Genomic DNA, 21,153 nt, shown 5'->3' with positions numbered 1-21,153 from the left:
GCGGTTTAGCGCCGCTTTCAGCCCGGGGCGTGATCCTAGAGACCCGGGATCAAGTCCCACATCGGGCTCCCTCCATGGAGCTTCCTTCTCCCTCTGCCTGCGTCTCTGCCTCTCTCTCTCTCTCCCTCTCTTTCTCTCTCTCTGTCTGTCTCTCATGAATAAATAAATAATATTTTAAAAAATTAAAAAAAAAAAAACACAAAGAGAGCAACTGTCATGAGCCATCAGGAAACAGTGGATGTACTGAAGTTCTCCAGAACTTGCTGTCAGGGAAACCCATCAGTACTATTTTATGAAGAATATCAGTTTATCTGATAACTGAAAAAAATTACAAGACAGTTTATACAGTATGAACCCATTAATGCAAAAAAACTATGAATATAGCTATATATGTATAGAGATGGCTTTATTTGTATACTATACTCACATAAATATATAGATATATGTATATGTACATACATTCAAATGTTTGTGTATAATTTTATAATGAGCATTATTTTTGTTATTTGTTACATATTTATAATATTCATATTACATTTTATAATTAAGCATTACAATAAAGTATATTTCAGAAAAAAGCTTATTGTAGTTATCATGTTGCAATGTACACAAATATCAAATCATTATGTTATATACCTGAAACTAATATAATTTTGTATGTCACTTATACCTCAATCATAGATAAGTATGTAAGTCAATAGAATAATAGATTGATAAATAATCTGGGGTGAAAAAAGAAAGAAGAGAGATAGCAAATTAGAGTTGGCATTTCTTTTCCTCACCCTCACTCAAGGGAAGAAAGGTGATTGTTATGTTGTAAAGGCCTACATTGTGCTGTATTTGAAAGACAGGCCTTAGAAGAGAGAAGGACTCTGACAGGAAGGCAAGGACCACACTCCAGTAGTTTTGTGTCACTGGCCTTATACAAACCAGATGCTTGCCAAGGGTTAGAGCTTGAGAGCTGTGATGAGAGCTGTGTTGTCAAAGAAAGATATCTTCTGTCCCTGAAAGTAACTCAAACTCATCCACAGGTGGTCCAGTCCACAAGTGAGTCAGAGGATCAAAAGTATCAGACTTTACGTATGTTTTCTCTGGCCAGCTTCGCAGATAGCCCCGGGCTTACACATCTTAGCTCGAAAACAGAAATTGATGGCAACTCCTGTGTCAGCTTCCAAGGAGGTGATGCAGTGTAGCTGAAGAATAGAGCATTCGAGTCAGGCATTTTTGCGTTTGAACATCTGCATTACTGCTTACTTACATGTGTCCACAGGCATGATCTTAAGCTCTCTGAGCTCCATTTCTCTGGTAAATGCGACCAATAATACCTGTATCAGAGGATTATTTCATGGACACACCTCAAGTTTCGCTCTATAGAAATGATGCTGAATTGCTGGTTGTCAGAGCTAGGATGCACACAGGGTGACCAATCAGACTTTGCCAGTATCCCACATTCACTGCATCAGATTGAATTTCTGTCACTTTGTGTACGTTATAGGGTCACTCCTGTGGCATCTGCAAGTATGAATAAATTGAGTGTGTTTTCTTTAATAGGAAATAGCGCTGTTCGTCAATTCTTCTACAAACAAATGAATATGCTAGAGGTTGAGATTCTGCAAATAAACCCCACATTTCTCTAAAATGAAGGATACTTTGAGAGTCCACTAGATGTAGGAAAAAGACTCCCACAATTGGCTCCCTTTGCTGTTCTAATAAAATCTTCATTAGTCCTCCCCACTCCCATCCCAACCTGTACACTTCCACAGACCAAGAATAACATACCTAGTGAAGTGGACCCTGAAAAACATGACTGTCTTCCTAACCATCTGGGAAATTCCTTAGAAAAAGGAGATTTTGGGGTGCAAGGAGATTCAATTTGCAAACGTTGTATAGTCCCTTTGGCCACCAATTTCCTCAGCAGTAAAAGAAAAAATTAAAGATCATTAAACTCTGTTATAGTTTTGACATGCGGGCAGCCCAGTAGCTCAACAGTTTAGTGCCGCCTTCAGCCCAGGGTGTGATCCTGGAGACGGGGGATCGAGTCCCATGTTGGGCTCCCTGCATGGAGCCTGCTTCTCCCTCTGCCTGTGTCTCTGACTCTCTCTCTCTGTGTCTCTCATGAATAAATAAATAAAATCTTTTTAAAAAAAGTTTTGACATGCTATGTCTCGAATCCTCTTCCTTGAGTGTTCCATCATGTATTCCCATTGTTCCACCTGCATTTGTGCAATAGCACCTCTTACCTGGGGTGTCTAGTCTTGTTTCTCCAAAACCATGCTACATGTAGGCTGCAAAATGATCTTTCCAAAATAACATCTACCTCTAGTGTTTTGGTGACTCTCCATTACCTCCAAGATAAATTCCAAATTCTCAGCACAACCCTCAAGGACTTGTCTACCTTCCCAGCATCATCTCCTATCAGATCACCTCTCATGCAACTCTGAGCAAACAGAACTTAGAGTTTCTCTCTTGCTTCCGTGCTTTGCATATACTGTTCTCTTTGAACGGAATGTTCCTCTCCATGAACACCCAACATTTCCTAAGCTAACTATTCCTTCAAAGTTAGCTCAAGTACCACATTCTCCAAAAGGCAATTAGATACCTCTCTTCTGCACCCCAATCAGACCACATGAAATAACTCTGTCATAGTACTTATCACACAGCATGAGTTTGTGTTTTCTAAAAAAAAAAGGCTACCTTTCTGCTCTGGTGAAGGACTCAGTACTAGCAGCATTACTGGTATAGGTAAAACTCAGAGGAGGGGCAGGTATGCAGGTCCCTATTCTCCCTGGTTCTGGCAGAGAGGCAGGGTCAGGCTGCGGTGCAGTTGGATATGTCGTAGGGCAGTGCTCCTGAGGAGAAATTCCTTGTTGCTCTTCCTTTTTATAGGTCAGCTTGAGAGGAGCTTTGCTGGCTGGCAGGCAAGGAGGGAAGTATTTTGGGGTTCAGATACTGAGCAGTATGAGTTTAGGGTCCCACTACTTAGGGAAATGCTTGAAATGTCCAGCTAGAGGCCTGACATCTCCTAGTCCCATAGGAAATTGAGGTTTGGTACAGCCAGCCCCCCCTGTTGGAGCAAGAGGGAGCTAGCCCATTGCCAGGCAGCCTCAGAGAAAGCCCCTGAGGCCATTCATTGGTCAATCTTACTCATCACAGCATACTTCCTACTCATATTCCCCCAAACCGAGCTAAGTAGCTAATACATTAAAGGTACTCACTAGGGGCCCCTGGGTGGCTCAGTAGTTAAACAACTGACTCTTGATTTCAGTTCAGGTCATGATCTTGGGGTCATGAGATCAAGCCCTGAGGTGGGTTCCAAGCTGAGTGTGGAGACTGCTTAAAACTCTCTCTTTCCCTCTGCCACCCCCTGCCCTCATCTTCAGTGTGTGTGCACTCTTTCTAAAAAAATTAAAAAAAAAAAGTATTCAATAAACAACTATAGCTACCACTTACTAAGTACCTATTGTATGCAGGTAACTTGACATTTTATTACTAGTTCTCACAATGACTGTGCAAGATAGGTATTATTAGCTCCACTTTATAGATGGGGAAATGGAAGCTAGAGAAGGCTAAGTGACTTACCTAAGATCATACAACTAGTGCAAGGTGGAGTTGGAATCTGAACCCACATTTCTATGATTCCAAAACCAGTGCTCTGGTCCCCAAGTTGTGTAGCCCTCCTGTATGAAGCACATAGACCGACATTCCCCTCACCTCTCTTTCTTTCCCTATTTCTAGTTCTGTCCCTATCTCTGTCTCCATCTCTCTCTTGTCTAAGGGTAGGCACTCCTCACTTCTTTTCCTGAAGCTCAGGCCTGGAGTGCCCTCCTACTGGATGTGCTTTTTTCCAGTGGGGCCTCCTGACTCATCTGCACTCTTACAGGCTGGCCTGGAGCTGTTTTCTTTATCTACTCCTGGTCTAATCTGATCTCTATTTTCCGAACCCAGTATGTACCTGAAAAGCAGTGCTTATCTGCTGTTTGTAAAAGCTCCAAGTAAGATGAAAGGTAAATTAGGAGCAGGAACAATGTGGAAGCTAAGAGACAGGAGCCAAACTTGGTTCCTTGGCAAGGCTGTTGGAGACAGAATGTGACCCAAGGTCGGTCAAGCCTGGCCTCTGAAGCAGGAAAGGCCTCTGGCCTTCTCACTCAGCAAGATGTCCAGGGAACAACCCAGAACGTGATCACTCTGTCAGAGCCAGCTTCTGTATTCCCCCAGGGACTTGTAAACCCTAACAATCACTATCTCCCTCCCCCTCCTCCTCATGAAAAGCATTTATTAAATAGCCTAATTATTAAACAAAGCAGGTGGAAAAGAAAGGTGGGAAATTGGAAGGTTAAACTGAGCTTTTTAAAAAGCCAGAAAAATGACTCAGTGTGTGTAACACCTCATTTAGAGAATAAAGTGGATGTTCTAGATCTAGCCAGGTGCATTGTTGAACCTGTAGCAGAGAGATATGGAAACAGACCATTTTTTTCCTCTCTCAGTCATAAACACTGTGAGCTCAGAGCTGAACTGGCAAGCTTCTAGAATAAATTCAGGGGATTTACTTTCTCAAGAAGGGCAGAAAACTGACAGAATCAGAGGAAAGAAAAAAATATAGTGTCTGTTCCAGTCACTGTTTGGAATATGGAAAGACATTTTATTATCAAATTAACTAGACTGTAAGCTCCTTGAGGTAAGAAGTTGTGCTCTATTTATTTTTGAGTTCTAAGATGGGGTCCAGTGCCTGGCGTATAGTGGGTGCTCAATAAACATTTGCTAGAAGAAAACTCCAGGCAGGAGCTGAGTCTCCTACCACTTTGTACTCCCCTCGGTGCCCAGCTCTAGGGAATGAGTGATGGGGACATTAACGCAGTCTTAGATCCACCTTTGAAGGAAAGCATAGATGCCTTTGCAAGTGGTGCTATAATTTCCCTAATTATCCAAAAAGTCTGTGGTCAGTTCCTAATATCATCTTGATTTTACCTCCTTAGTAGACAAAACTCTTGCTAAATGAATCTGGCTGCTAAAAGGAGACCGTTCTGGTGGCTTTTCTTCATCCTCCTGACAAGTCAAACAGTCCTGAACATCTAGAGCCATCAGAGCATTTCTTCTGGTCTTGTCTGAGTACAGGTCAGGCTCCTGGAATTCCTGTGAAAACTGGTTTAGTTTGCCTCCAGCTTTTCTGGTTTCCTCCCTTCTAATCTCTCCTCTCCTCCTCACTCTTTCTTTGGCTTGCCTTAGCTGACTTTTGACTCTTTTTCTTTCAGCAGCTCCACCTTCCACCAATCCAGCTTATCTTCTCTCCCTCAGTTTAGCACATCTGCAGAGGGTCACATCTGGATCATATGAATTGCCAGGAAAGGACACAGAGTGTGCAGGGAAACTGAGGCAGAAGCAGGGAGAGGCAAGAGCTTTTCTCCCGAGGGTCCCTGGTGGGGACAAGTGGGGCATTCTTTTCCTCTCGTATATGGAGACAGATGCAGGTCATTCTCTTGGGAGGCAAAGTGCATCCTGATATAATAGTTCCCTTCACAAACACATAAAACCTCCTTATTTCCTAGCAGAAAGACAGAAACTCCAAAAGATTGGGAGACCACCCCCTCCTGGCTCAGCAAGGTACTCCTCCCCCAGGCTCTCCTCATGGGACCCGGACCTCTACCCTGGCATTTATCATTTATCATACTGTGATAGTTATTTGCTTATGTATCATTTTCTACTCAACGTTCTCTGTGCTCCCTGAGGGAAGAAACTATGTCTTTCATCTTTGCAATTTTCAAGGATAAAGCCTTGCTGAATTAACTTGCCCAAGGTCACCCAGCTAATAGGAGGCTGAGCTGGAGGCTGAGCTGTGAGCAGAACCAAATCCTCAGTCCCTTCAAATCCCATATCCTTGCTGTCCTAACACAAGTGGACGGCAGATCTGTAAAAGAAGCCAATCAAGTTTATGAACTATACTGAGAGATTTTTCTTTTCAAGTTTTATTTTCCTTTGGTTGGGAACTCTAGCCAGATACTCAGAGCTGAGCCAGGGTAACATCTATGTCCTTGCTCCTGAAATAGCTGAATTCATCACCTCTTCAGAGGGGAAAGCTTTTTATTTATTCATGAGAGACACAGAGGGAGGCAGAGACACAGGCAGAGGGAGAACAGGATGTGGGACTCGATCCCGATCCCGGGTCTCCAAGATCACGCCCTGGGCTGAAGGCAAGAGTTTTGTCTACTAAGGAGGCGCTAAACCGCTGAGCCACCCAGGCTGCCCAGAGGGGGATGCTTTGTCAGGAAAGGGAAGGCTGCAAATCTCCAGGTATGGCTTTCAAGCTTGCTCCTACCCTCCTGCCAGGTAAGAACAAACACTTTGAAGTAATTTGAGGATGACCTGGAAGAAGTGTCAAAGGCTTTGATCTGTGGTTCTTAAAACATTGGAGAGTTTTCTGATCTTGTTGGTTCTGAACAAGAACCAAGTTCTGGATGAAATGAAGGAGGCCACTGTGAAGAAAGAGGTACCTAGCATTGCTCCCAAGGGTGGAAGAGATTGCCTAGTTCTCCACGTACATTCTTCTTTTCCATAGAGTTGGTATCTCAGGTTTGAGGGAAAAGAGATAGCCTTTTTTTTTTTTTTTTTTTTTGCAGAAAAATGTTTTTCTAACTCCAATGGCATAACTATATAGTCCAAGAGTAATGTACCTGGGAAGCACAGTTAAAATTCTCAGGTGGGTGAAAGAGCCACCACCCTGGGCATTTGTCGGTAAACACTTCACTTCTGTTTCGGAAGCATATGAAAAAATAACAATTTATTATGTATTAGTGCTTTTAAATTTGTAAAGTGTCCTGAAGCTCTGTGTTTTCCCCTTTTAAAAGAAGCACCTATAGAAACCCCTCAAAAGCATAAATATTAAAAAAAAAAAGCATAAATATTTAGCTTCACAAGCTTTGGAAATGGCATGGATGTTTCAAGAATAAAATAACCAATTTTCCTCCAACGTCAAGAATTTATTTAAAAAAAAAAAGAATTTATGAGAGGTGATACTTAAATCAATGAGTTTAGCACATCACTTGGCAAAGTATTTATTGGCCACTTTAGCCAGTATCTAATATGGAGCCTGCTACACAGAAGGCATCTGACAAAAAAATGTGTTGAGTGACTGAATTAAGATGTATTGTTCGGTCCTACCTATATATTATTAAGTTCCTTTTTGTTTTTTAAGAGATTTTATTTATTTACTCATAAGAGACACAGAGAGAGAGGCAGAGACATAGGTAGAGGGAGAAGCGGGCTCCCTACAGGGAGCCTGATGTGGGACTCGATTCCAGGACCCCAGGATCATGCCCTGAGCCAAAGGCAGACACTCAACCCCTGGGCCACCCAGGAGCCCCCTATTTTTCAGTTTCTTCAGCTTTATTCTCTTTTTCTCATGAATGAATTTCCTGAATTTTTTTCTCATTTAATTTTATTTTTTCCTTTAATTTAAAAAGTACTCTATAGGCTTGTTGTAAAACAGACAAACAAAAAGCAAAAACATATAAAATTAAAATTAAAATCCATACTTTACTATGTTCTCTTCAGCGGTAACCATGTGGACCATGTGGTACGTATTTTTATTACAAAGGTAGGAGCATACAATATATATTTATTTGCTCTCCGGTTTGTCTTATTCTTTTGAATGGCCTCTTTGTATTTGTCAGCATATGTAACAGACACTGTTGATGCTTTACTCATATCCCCTCAGAAACCCCCATCATTTCCACGTAGAACAGCATGACTTCTCAAGTCCAGGGTTTTCCATTCTTCTTGGATATATAGCTCCTTCCAGCCACTGAAACCAATTTGCCCTTGGACAGTTGATTGCAAGTACTTGGGAATTAATGTCTCTGTGAGAAACAGGCTTTAACAATGCCTAAAAGTTGTAGGAGTATAAATACCCCAGTTCCTTGGCCCCTCGGCTCAGGTATTTCTGAGGCATGTGCTTTACACTGTTTGTTTGGTTTCCCTGAAAGATTTAACTCTAGCTACTCCCCCAGGACAGCTAGCTTAATAACAAAGCCTTTACTGGCTCTGTAGGTTCCCTTCATCACTTCCCCAATTCTCTACTTACACTTCCCAAACATCTTGTGCTCCAATCCTAGTCACAAGATCTGCTTCCAAAAGAACATAAAGATGCATGAATATGCTTCGTTTATTTAATCATTTTCTTATTAACAAACTTATTTTTTAAATTTTCAATACAAATAACACTGCAATAGAATTTTTATCCATGTGGATTAAGCATGTGCCCATAGTCCTGAATTGTAATTGCTACATTCAAGGGAACCACACATTCAGTATTTAAGATACTGCTAAACTGGACTCCAAAATAGCTTTATTAATAATATCCTTACCAACAGTTTGTTGGTATGCATCTTATCCCCACCTCTTGCCAAACTAGAGCTATAAGCATTTGAATTTTTTTCTGATTAGTTAGATAAAAATAGATGTATCATATTTTAATTTGTGTTTTTTAGGTTAATTAGGATCAACATCGCAGCATTTCAGGTAGTTATCAGTTGATAGGAGAAAATACACACAACACACACACACCTAATGTAAGATAAAGTAAGGTCTGGATTTCATTAGCCAATGATGCAAAATATTATGAGGGTGGTGTGGCCACACAGAGCAAAGACAGATATCTCAGCACAGCTTTCCCCAGCCCCTAGGGAGTGAAGTGGGGCACACTATGCCTACCAAGGCAGTCAAGTCAGATGTGGAAAAATTCAAGTCTTATTATGCCTTCACCTTACTCTACTCAGGGTTCTTGTCATCTTTATACACACAAGCCATATTTCTGTCTAAAGGAAGGTCTATCAATCATGGGCTTTCTTGGTTTTTGAAATAAACTTAACAAGGCCAGGTCTACCTGAACCAAAGCTCTGCCTACACCTTTCCAGCTTTCTAGAAAGCCCATTTTCCTGAGACCATCCCTGGCCTATGATTTAATACTCTTGTCTGAATGGTTCTGAAACTGAGTGTGGTCTGAAAACCACAATTAAAAACCATCTGCTCATGTGCTCAGTGATGTTTTGTATTCCTAATGTAATCGACCAGTTCAGTTTCTATCTTTTTTCTGCTTTTCTATTGACTTACTTGTATTTTTGTGTATTTATTTATTGAAATTTTTTATCTATTGTGGATATCAACCCTTTGTTTGCTACGTATGTTACAAACATTTTCTCTTAATCTGCTGTTTTTCATTTGCCTTTGTTTAAAATGTTTTTAAATTTCAATACTTATTAGACAATGATATTAAGGAATTGTTAACCATTTTTTAGGTGTGAAAAGCTTTGTGATTATGTTTTTCTTTTTTTTTTTTAAGATTTTATTTACTTATTTGACAGAGACAGAGCACAAGCAGGGGGAACGGCAGGCAAACAGAGGGAGAAGCGGGCTCACCGCTGAGCAGAGAGCCCAATGAGGGGCTCAATCCCTGACCCTGAAATCATGACCCCAGCAGAAGGCAGATGCTTAACTGACTGAGCCACCCAGGTGCCGCTGTGATTATGTTTTAAAGGGCCCTTTTCTTGGAGACATGCATCCTGAAATACAGAAGAAATAACCCAATGCCTGAGATGTGCTTCAAAAAAACAAAGACAGGAGGGGGCAAGTGGGTTGTGGGTAATTGATGGTCAGAGCTGTGTACTGGGCACACAGGGTTCACTGTACTATTCTGTGGACTGCTACCGCACATTCAAAATTCTTTTTAATTCAAAATCATAGAAAGGGACCGGGTAAGGTCTGATTTCCTACTCCCACTGTCAGCACAGTCCCAGATTTCTCCCCCTGGACCAACCCCACAATGTGAGGAGCCTTACATCTGAATCATCCCTGCTTCCCACAAAAACTGTGGCAGGAGAGGTTTCAGGATAGACAAATGCTTTAATGACAGTCCCAATGGCAGCTTCACACTCCTCAATGGCTCAGTGACTTGCGACTGTCGTGCAGGTGGTGAAGGACGATCTGGATGCTGGAAAGTGTGCTCAAGTGCCAGATCCAGCAGGGCTTGTGCTTGCATTTGATGTTGTTCGGCTGATACTCGTTTCCCTGCACTTTTCTCCAGTTCTGTTGTGTGGTGGGGAGTCCTGAGCTGTGGGGGAGCCCCAGCTAGACCTGGAGCTGGAGCCACCTGACAGGCCTAACTGGAGACCTCAGGATCTGACCAAGTGTTTACAGTGGTTTTTAATTTTATTCAGTCAGTCATATCTGTAGATATTTCCACTTATAATTTAGGGTTCTGTGTCTTGCTTAGAAAGGTTATTTGTTCCAAGCTTCATCATGAAAATATTCTCCAATCTTTTCTTCTAGCTTATTTATTTATTTATTTATTTATTTATTTATTTATTTATTTTGCGTTTTTGTTGTTGTTACTGTTGGTTTTGTTCATTTCTTTATGTCTAGATCCTTAATCCATCCAGAATTCATTTTCGTGGATGATGTGAAGAATACATCTACCTAGAGAATTTTATCATGTTTGGCTTCTACTACAAGTGAGATATTTTCCCCAGTGCATTTTCAGAGTTGTTAATGCTGGCCTATGGACTACATGCTTACTCTGAAGATTGAATTTCATCATCTCTCACTGTCTCATCTCAATAAGGACTAGATGTTTGTGTTGAAGGAAGATCCTCTCAGACTGCTCAGCATGCCAGCTATGTAGCTATTAAGGTGATTCTCTTGGCTTTTGTTTCCTCATCTGTTAAATGGGAAACTTGGACGACCAAATGCTCTTTGCAGTCCCTTTCTGCATTAATAATGCTAAGGTTTTAAGTAACTTTTCTTTCTGGCCAAAGAGTAGTTCCATTTGAAAAGGGAGAAAATGGAACCCTGTAGCTCTGTTTGCTAAAAGGCACCGAGCCTCTTCACATTTGAAAATGATACCAAGGGTGATGAAGATTAGCATCTCCCGCTCTTGGATTCAATACTTTGGCTATATTTAGCTAGATCTAGCACCTGTGGGAATGGGACACTTGCAATACAGAGCTAAGAAGAGCAGGGTAAGGCAGCCATTCTGCATTTATTTGCTGACTTTCTGTGAAATACTTTGCTTCTTTCCAAAGAAGGGGCAAGGGGGATGCAGCAATGATCTCCTGCCTTTTTTTTTTTTTTTTAAGAATTTATTTATTTATTCATGAGAGACACAGAGAAAGAGGCAGAGACATAGGCAGAGGGAGAAGCAGGCTCCCTGTAGGGAGCCCAATGTGGGACTTGATCCCAGGACCCAGGGATCACGCCCTGAGCCAAAGATAGACGTTCAACCACTGAGCCACCAAGGTGCCCCTATCTCTCTGCTTCTAAGAAACTCTTTTTCTAGTGACCTGGCATTATAGAGTTGGCTAAGCCTGATCTGGAGGCAACCCACCCATGACCAGGGGGTTCTGTATGGAAGTATGGGAACCCATATACCTGGTGCTGTCTCCCAAGTGGTTTCAACTGTAAATTCATGGGAAAGTTTGATGTTTAGCTAAGAGAAACACGAATATTCATTGGGTGTCAGATGACCTATAATTTCTACCAAACTTCTAGGTCAGCCTTGATTTGTGTTATACTTCTATCATTTACTTTAAAATCTCAGCATAGTTAATAAGATATATATGTCATCTACACCGTAGGGATAGTTAATTAACATTTGGAGTCCTCTGAAGGAGATTCACTCTTCAGAGATGAATACCTGTGGAAGACTCTAAACAGAACTCTAAGCAAAAAAGACTCTAGCAAGAGAAGGGTACCACAACAACTTCAACTATCTTTATCTATGTTAACATCAGAGGGCTTGTTAATTTGTATAGTAAATGTTTGATATTAGTTTTCACTGGCAAAATAAGTTGTGTTCAAGGTGGGTGCATTGGCTGGGAATACTGGGTAAGCACTTGCACCTTTGCCCAAACAGTTCCGTATCTTATGCCCTTCAGGATGGTCCAGGCCAAGAATCAGTTTAAACCACTTACAAATGTTCAGTTACCTGATCCCAACTAGAAGGTTGGTTTAATCCTGCCATGTTCCGGGATCCTTGAGTGGCTCACCGGTTTAGTGCCTGCCTTCAGCCCAGGGCCTGATCCTGGAGTCCCGGGATCAAATCCCTACATCAGGCTCCCTGCATGGAGCCTGCTTCTCCCTCTACCTGAGTCTCTGCCTCTCTTTCTGTGTGTGTCTCTCATGAATAAATAAAATCTTAAAAAAAAAAAAATTCTACCGCATTTTAATGGCAGGTCTAATAGTTACTGTAATTTGGAAGCAGTGATGAGTGTAAAAAATATTTCAAGATAACAACAGTGTAGTGATATGAAATAGCTATGATTTCTATTGGTGACAAAGACACAAGTTCTTCAAGTAGTACTACAGTTGATTGCCTACATCATTAGTGAAGAAAATGCTAAACTCAGAAGTTAGTAAAAACTTAAAAATAAGAAAAAGTAAGAAGTTAGTAAAAAGGAAGTAGTAAAAATAAAGTTTCTTTTTAAAATTTATTTATTATTTTTTTTAAAGATTTTATTTATTTATTCATGAGAGACATACAGAGAGAGGCAGAGGGAGAAGTAGAGGGAGAAGCAGGCTCCCCATGGGGAGCCCGAGATGAGGGACTCTATCCTGGGACTCCAGGATTGCACCCTGAGCTGAAGGCAGATGCTCAACCACGGAGCCACCCAGGTGTCCCTTAAGTTTCTTTTCATTCAAAAACATAAAGTCTTTGAATTCTATTCACTGACCTCTGAGGGGGCCATAGAGTTAAGATACAAACTCCCATGCCCCGCCTACTAAATGTTTGATTCTAGAGAACCCCTCCAAAGGGCCTCATTGCTAATGGTGCCCATCATGAGAATGCCAGTGTCCTGACCAACAGGGTCTCTCCTTGGAGATATCAGAGCAGGCTGTGGCACTAAGCCCCACATAGAATGTCCCTAATTCTGTGTTGCTTGTCCCCATGGTACCCACAAAGGCCTTGCAGGAGCAAGTTCTTCATCTACTATGAGCTGTACAAAAACACAGACAAGCTTCAGTGAGGTATTGGCTTGGATGAGAAAGTTGTCCTTTCTCACTAAATCCAGTTTTTTCCTAAAGAAGCATAACAGAGACCTCTATCAGACTCCAACATAAAAACACTCATTCACTTCACCACTCAGAGCACTTTTCCCTTACAACTACTGTATCTCTACATTTACATAATAAATGGGCCATTTCATTGGTTTTCCCAGAACTAAGTAACCATCTGTCCTAAAGCTATATCCAAGTCTTACCTCTTGCAGAACCCAAGTCTCACTTAGGGATTCTTGAAAATCTGGGTTTATTGTTGGTTCGCCATATGTCTTCTATTCTCTTCACAAAGATTTCAAAAGTCTTCAAGTCAAAACTCAGTCCCACCTCAAGCATCCCAAGCAGTCTTTGAAGCACATAGTCCAGCCCTGTGAGGATGGCACAGAGAGATCTCCTTCCCCTACCTGTATCATTGGTGGCCATCACCCCCATACCACCCAGTGCCCTGATGCTAGTTTCACAGAAGATCAGCAGGAAGGTTCCACTCATGGGGTGCAATCTGGCCAGGGTACTAGAAGAAGATAGGACTGGAGAATGAGAAAGGCAGAAAGCTGGCTTCCTCCACTTCCAGCTCCTTCTCTCTCCCTATTCCCAGGCAAGGAAGGAATCTGGTCCTCTAAGGCACCGTGTTCTGGGTAACTTAGAAGGAAAGCAAGTACAGAATCAATCTAAACGCACGTGCTGTCCCTGCCAGCACCTCTTTGTAGGATAGGCTGCCCTAGGCGTGAGGAGCCTGTGGGAGAAAGTTGTGCAGAGGCTGTGAAGGAGGAACTAGGTAGGATCTCCACCTTCCCAGCTCCTGGGGGGTGCTCACTAGCCACATTGGTGGTACTGGCATCAGGAGGGGTGGGAAAGCAGGCCTGGCCCTCCCTGGGTGCCTCTGCACTCAGCCAGGACAGACTGTGCACAGGCTTACTACTACCCTGGGCATTCCTACTTCATCTGGGGGTGGAATTTATTATCACTTTGTCTTGTTACCTAAACGTGGCATGAAAAGAGAATAAAGAGGGGAAACCCTTTCCAGGAAAATATCCTTTCTTTCCCAGATTCACAGACTCCTTACCCTTTACAACATCTGATTTGACACCTCCCAATTTCTCCAGACTTAGGATCTTTCTTCTAAGCAATCCCCTCCAGGGTCCCCCCGCCCCCGCCCCACCCCAGAAGTTTTTCCTCCAGAAGTATTACCATGAGGGAAGCATCAAGGTGTTAACTCTCCCACCCCTGCTTACAAATAACCACAATTAACCTGTACTGAAACAAAGGATTCCATCTATAGAAACTCATTTGTTTCCTTCTCTGCAGCTGGCTGGGCTGGTGACCGGGAGCCGGAGCATTCTCAGTCACTTTTTTCTTAAATGTTCCAGGAAATGACTAGTTCATTATAGTTAAAGTGTATGTTACCGGCCATCCCAGCCACCGGTCAACTCCTAGTATTTCCTGCTTTTTGTTCCATTCAAATACCAGAAGAGTGGTTTCACTTAGGCACTCCCTATCTGGGGCTTGAAGAGAACCCAGAGACTATTTCCAGCCTGGGCCTCCCTTTGAGCTTTGCAAACCCCATCCCACTGTTGCCTCAAACTCCCCATCCTCTACAGTATCAGGAAGTTTAGGGCAAACAGTTCAGGCTCTGTTAAGAGCTGGACGTCCCACCACCACCCCACCACCAAAGTATGCATCTTGGAGCTTGGAGTCAGGAGGGCTCTGGCTGCCTACCTTCCTAGCTGTGTGATCTTGGACAAGTCAGTTAAATATTCTGAGCCTCAGAAGAGGGATAACGATAATACCATCTTGGAAGGTTTGCAGAGATTAAACCAAGTGGGTTTTGTAACTGGTGCTTAACAGACTTTAAAAGACTATTCAAATTGCAGCCGCATCATTTCTCAAAATGTAGGGCTAAAGAGGAGCTTCTCAGGGGCACCTGGATGTCTCAGTGGGTTAAACATCTGCCTTCAGCTCAGGTCATGATCTCCAGGTCCTGGGATCAAGTCCCAGGGATTGGCTCCCTGCACAGTGGGGAGTCTGCTTCTCCCTCTATCTCTCTCCTGCTTGTGGGCTCTCTCTATCAAATAAATAAATAAAATCTAAAAATAAATAAAAAATAAATAAAAAGGATCTGTTCAGAATTTTCGCCAGGAGTCCAGAATGTCAGCAACTGCTGTGGCACTGAAGAAGGACCCCCCACTGTTCCTTCCCCTCCCCCAGAAGGAGCCCCCAGGAGAGAAGACGAAAGCCCTGGAGCAGAAAGGGAAGGCCCTGCTTGACAACACCGAGTGGCTCATCAGGAAATCAGTCTCCCAGTGGTTCCCCTGCCTTCCACACGGTGGGAGCCCACGGCATGGCCCCAGCCCCCGGAGTGGCAGGAGAGAAAATCACCCAGTTTCAGTGTGACTGAACCCCACGCCTGGGCCCTCCCCCTCATGCCATCCTGCCCACTGTGCAGCCGGTTTCGCTGGTGAGGTGACCGGCCAGGCTCCCCACAAAGGGTTAACCTGCAGGCTGTCCTCCTGGGCCCTTGCTTACCTGCAGTCCTGACTTCTAGTCACTGGCACGTAATTCTTTGCTTTGACAACTGCGCCTGAGCGTTCTAACCCCTGGCTGGCCCGGTGGAGTTTGTGTGACCACACTGAAAAGTGACTTCAGTGCTCGCAGTGGTAACTGGCGGGCACCACAGACTGTCCATGTGGAGCTGGGACAGACTGAGCCATTGGGACTCCGCAGCCCAGTTCTTTTCCTGTGGCTTCCTGCTGTTGCTGTGGCTGCTGTGCACCCTCGAGGAAGGCACCGGGCCCCAGGGCCCTCCTGGCTGATAGGTATGTGTGGGCTGTGGAGGCGGGGGTTTTCTCTTAGACATCCTTCCAGAAATAGCCAGGTATTTTCCGATGGCTCCTGGTGGAAAAAGCCCTGCTGCCACAGGGGCTTTGCCTGTGACACTCCTCAAGGTTCAGTGTCTACCGGGTTAACCCGACAGAAGCCTTGCGAGGAGTATGTGGACACAAGCAAAGACCACCCAGTGTGGGCACAAGCAAAGAGCAGCAGCGGCTATTTATGCAGAGCCTGCTATGGCAAGGAGCTCAGCCACCATCGCCTGCTCTTGGCAGAGACTCAAAGACAAGTAGGAGAGCAGGAAAGCTCCACAGTGAAAACTAGAGAAGGTTTCAGGTACACTCCGGCTGGAAGTCGTTGGTGTGGCGGGCAGCCGGAGGTGGCATAACCAGGAGCAGGGCACATGGTGTGATTGGTTCAGAGAGTACATTTGGCTTTCTCTGGTTGGTCCTGAGTTGGAAGCTTAGGCAAAATTTAGGGAAGTGGGTGATTACGGGCTGATTACTACAGAGGTTGTGTTTTACCTTCCTGGGCTGGTTGCTGCAGGGGTTGGGGGTCAGGGTTCAATTTTTACATATGATCTGGCCATTGTTCATTTGCATGGTCAGTCTCTCAAGAATTTGAGAATCCTAGTTAGTCTGGATTGTCTGATATTATTTTGGGGTGACTAAATTGTGGCTCAGTAAATAATGTATGCACAAACAAAACGAGGCTGGAAACAACTAGAATGCCCAATTTTGCAGAGTAAAGAAAATTATGGAACACCCATGTTGTGCATCAGTTTGGAAAGGTTGTTTCTGCAGAGACTCTAAGGACATTGGAAATGTTTACCAATGTGCAGCAAACCCTGCCTCAGACCTGTGCCATGTCAATCTAGCAGTGGAGCTCAGCCGTTTTCTTAATTTTAACAAAAACTCATTCACCCAAGGCCTTTGAACAGAGCATGGAAGGATTTACATGCAGTCAAGTGTACCCAAACATGAATATCATTTCTCTGAGTCTCTTGGTCCCCAGGCTTCTTCCATGCTTCTGGCTTTGGTCTCCCAACATGCTCACAAACCTCCTCTTTTTTCTCTTCTGCCCTCTTTCTTCTCTGCCCCCACCCTTGAGAGGAAAAACAGATTCTTCTTATTATCTTCTGCACCCAATTCAACTCTCTCCAGTCCCCCTTCTTGCAAAAGCCACTCTCCCTGAACACATGCAAGAGCTCTATCAAACCACAGAACTGCCCGTTGCGCTTCATTGGGCCCCCAGATTACATTGGCTCTGAGACCAGGCTCTTCTCATGGGCCCCCGAGTGCTGAGTAAGGGAGGGAGTCGGTGTGGGCAGGTGTTTTTTTCCAGTAATACAGGGTTGTCTGAAGATTAGAGATAGTGTACTGGAAAGTTCCTAGCAGGGGCCCTAGCCCTGGGATGGCCCCTGTTGTATCCAATAGCCCCAAAGGGAGCCTCCTGCAGGTCCTCTGAGTGCTCAGCATTCACACACAGAGGCCAGCTCTGTGGATCACTCCTCTGCTACTGGTTTTGGTACAATTTCACCCATCTATTCTCAAAGGCTAGGGCTTTCAGCCTCTGTGTTTAACCAATGTTCTCAGTCAGTGTCCTCTCCACTGTTTTTTTTTTTTTTCCTAATGTTCATCCAAGAGGTTCTTATATTGACATCTCAGCAATAATTTTCTGTTGATAAGTTCTGAAGGCCCCATGAAAGTTATGCTTTTAACTTTTATTGTCTCATTTTTCTCTCTGCTGGGGCCCAGATATGTCCAGCCTTATCTAGAGAACCAGTGGGGAAGCCTATCAGGAAGCAATGTGTATGACGGACCAAGAGGCCAATGAGGAAGTTCTCTTTCCAAGGGAGACACTGGCAAACCCAAGCTGCCACTAATCATAATGCGTTTGACCTCTGAGGAAAGGAGTGGTTTTGAGCAACAGCTGGTGTATGCCTCCCAGCTTGTTCCCATCCAGCATCCTGTGGGTGTGACCACGTCCTAAGAAGAGAGGGCTGGAATGGCGAAGAGCAGAATCAGGCACAGTCATGCAAAATTTCCTTAAGATATTGGGGGCACACAAGTAGCACTTCGGGGAGAAGCAGAAGTGAAGGTAGATAAGGAACACACCTCAATTTGCAGAGCCAGCCGGGACCAGGGTCATAGAAGCAACTCCAGCAGGTGGATTCTCATCCTAGGAAGCAAGAGCCCAGTGAGGTGGCCTAGCACAGAAGCACGAGTCAACTTTAATGGACAACGATGGTGTCTTTGGTGAAAACCTAAAGCTTCTGGGAGTGGCAGCAGTGGTGCCCTCAGTGCCGTTAACTCACTATTGACATCACTGGCTTCAAGTAAAAGACAGTACCACTAGCTCAGATACTACCTTCTTCGTAACACAGTGGACCTTCCTATTGGAGAAGGACTGGGGGTTTTATTTTATTTATTTATTTATTTATTTATTTATTTATTTATTTATTTATTTTATGATAATCTCACAGAGAGAGAGAGAGAGAGAGGCAGAGACACAGGCAGAGGGAGAAGCAGGCTCCATGCACCGGGAGCCCGATGTGGGATTCGATCCCGGGTCTCCAGGATCGCACCCTGGGCCAAAGGCCGGCGCCAAACCGCTGCGCCACCCAGGGATCCCGACTGCGGGTTTTAAATGCCTAAGTGCCAGGTTCTCTACTAAGGTGTGGAGGTTTCTCCATTTAAGTCTTTTAACTTCTTAAGAACCATATTTTGTGTTTTTTTTTTAATACTACTTAAAGCTATCCATATTTTTAAGGAACAATAAAACATTTTTCCACCCTTTGGAAGCTGGATCTCGGCAGGAAGTCTTGACACTTTCCCAGAGTGAGTGCCACTCTCATTCAATTACACTCTGACTCACCAGGTTTCCTTCTGTCTTGACAGTCTATCCAGCTCATGGCCCACCATCCACAAAATACACAGTCTGCCTAAAATATTAACGTTTCCCTTTTCTAGAATTTTGTTGCCCTTACAACTAACATTGACACTTAAACACATGGGGCCTTGTTTTGGGGACCTTAGGTTTTTCACTCCAGTGAAGGGGGAGGGACCGTCTTTTAGACCTCCACAGAACCTAATGCAGCACAAGCCCTAAGTAGATGGCCTAGTCATAGTTACTCAATTAACTTTCTGGGCAAGGTGTTTAAGCTCAGGCTTGCTGCATTCATGACCCTTTCTTCCCAGAGCAGGTCTGCAGCTAAAAAAAGATGGCTGGAAACACTACTGTGCTCTGTCTGGCCTGGATGAAAATAGAGCACTTTTCTACCAAGCTCGTTGGGAAGGAAGGTTGATACGTGTGTTGTAGGTTAGAGAACTGGGAGGGGATGAGGGAGTCAGGGAGGTGACACAACATTTATTTCTACTTCCTTATATGCTGCTTAGTAAATATAGTTAAGTTCTTATCATATGTTTGGTGTATATCTTTCCTCTTAGGTTAGCCATAAAGTTCTCAAAAGACAGGGACCATGTTTTATACTGAGAGTTCTGTATTTCAAGCCAGGCCCAACGATAAGACCATGTATTTATGTAATCATTTAAAATAATTACCCAAGTTTAATTGTTTAATTAAATTACACAACTTAAAAAAAAAATTACACAACTTAAGGTATTTTCTGATTTATTGCCTCGTTTGCTCCTGGTTATCGTAAATAACTAAGGCTCCAAATACTTGGTTCAGGACTCACTCTCCTACCAAATCCAGAAGGAGGTTTGAAGATGCCCCTTAGGGTTCTTGTGTGTTGTTATGTACCCAGCAACCATTTTTCTCACTTGAAATTAATTCAGGGCACAATTCAGTGCCCACTGCTAAGAATGGCCCCTTACAAGTGCTACTAATCTTGGCCAGTGTTGTTTACGAGAGGAGAGGCAGCTTCCTGTTCCCTCAGCCACCGTGGCTAGGCAAATGCAGAGTTGTTTACCCTCTTAAACTCCCCCTAGCACAGGCAGAAAATGATCACTGGCTTAGAACTACTTACCTGGGGCATCACTGAAGCCCCTGGACACCAGAATTTAAGAGTCCATACTAGGCTACGGTTGGTTGGAGCTGGGGTCCCAGGCCTGGAACAAAACCAAATTCCCCAGCTTACCAGGAAGCTGTAAATTCTGCCAAGCGGTGGGGTGGGGGGAAGTTCAGAGGTAATTCAGCCTTCTCGGCCTCAGGAGGACAGAACCAAACTGGTCTGGGGGGAGGAGGAGGAGGACAGAGACCTGCCCTTACCAGAGCCCTCCCCTTCCTCGAGTTCCTGAGGAAGCTCCGGGCTGCTCTTCCTCTATCTTTCCCAAGTGGTCCTTCCCCTCCTTCTACCTCAGTGGAAGGGCCTTCTTAGGGTGACCAACTACTGCAGTTTGCCTGAGACTGAGGGGGTCCTCAGGCTAGACTTTTAGTTTTTAAACCAGGGAACTCCTGGGCAAACCAAGACTTGTGGGTCCCCCAGGTCTCATCTCTCTCTCCAGGGCCTCCTCAGGGATTTTCCTGACTCCCCGGTGGGCGCCAGCCCTTGGAGCAGAATTCCTCTCTAGGTCCCCACCTCTGGCTTCTGAGCTGCAGCCCAGTCCTTCAATCACCAGTCTGATGATGCTATCTGCAAGCCCAAGTTGAAGTTCCAGAGGGTCTGGACCGACTGGCTCCCTCACTCTCCACTCCACCAACCCTGCACCACTCAGCTCTCACCGTTGCCATTTTGGTCAACACCAGGCCATTGTCCCAGCTGTTCGGGATTTATCTGTTTACATTCACGGAGTACCTATTTTGTGCCAGATTCCGTCCTGGGTTCTGGGAACTCTGCAGTGCCAAAACTTGCTGCTTTCATGGAGCCTACATCTAAGTCCTGGGAAACAGAAAATAAATAGCTACGTAGGCAATAAGCAATGAGGGCTTAGGTACCATGGAGAAAGATTAGCAGGTATAAGGCACGCTGCTGAGGGGAGCCACCATTGCAGACCATTCGGGGGGATTTCAGGGAAGTCCTTTTCTTTTCTTTTCTTTTCTTTTCTTTTCTTTTCTTTTCTTTTCTTTTCTTTTCAGACGTATTTATTTATGTGAAAGAGAGAGAGCGCATGTGCATGTAGGGGGGTATTGAGGGGCAGAGGGAGAGAATCCTCAAGCAGCTCAAGTAGACTCCCCACTCAGCCCGGAGCCAGACAAGAGGGGGTGCAGGGGCTCCATCTCAGGACCCATGAGATTGTAACCTGAGCCACGACCAAGAGAAGATGCTTAACCAGTTAACTAATTGAGCCACCCAGGCACCCCGGGGAAGCCTTTCTGATGCAA

At 44.1% G+C, this 21,153-nt stretch overlaps 2 long non-coding RNA genes across 2 annotated transcripts in view; one reads left to right on the top strand and one right to left on the bottom strand.

The window, feature by feature from the left end:
* Nucleotides 1-389: 389 nt before the first annotated feature.
* On the bottom strand, nt 390-16,232 carry LOC112657622 (uncharacterized). The gene is made up of 3 exons (XR_003135177.3): nt 15,565-16,232; nt 13,245-13,409; nt 390-1,193 (listed from the first exon to the last, which is right to left on the bottom strand). It is a non-coding gene; the product is annotated as an uncharacterized LOC112657622 (long non-coding RNA).
* Nucleotides 13,734-21,153, top strand: part of LOC112657621 (uncharacterized) — a 22,387-nt gene continuing 14,967 nt past the window's right edge. Inside the window, exon 1 of the long non-coding RNA XR_004818326.2 lies at nt 13,734-15,854. This is a non-coding gene — a long non-coding RNA (uncharacterized LOC112657621). The remainder of the gene's footprint in view (nt 15,855-21,153) is intronic.

Source organism: Canis lupus, chromosome 8 (assembly GCF_003254725.2).
Source record: "Canis lupus dingo isolate Sandy chromosome 8, ASM325472v2, whole genome shotgun sequence".
NCBI classification, from domain to species: Eukaryota; Metazoa; Chordata; class Mammalia; order Carnivora; family Canidae; genus Canis; species Canis lupus.
This window is presented reverse-complemented; position numbering and strand designations above follow the sequence as displayed.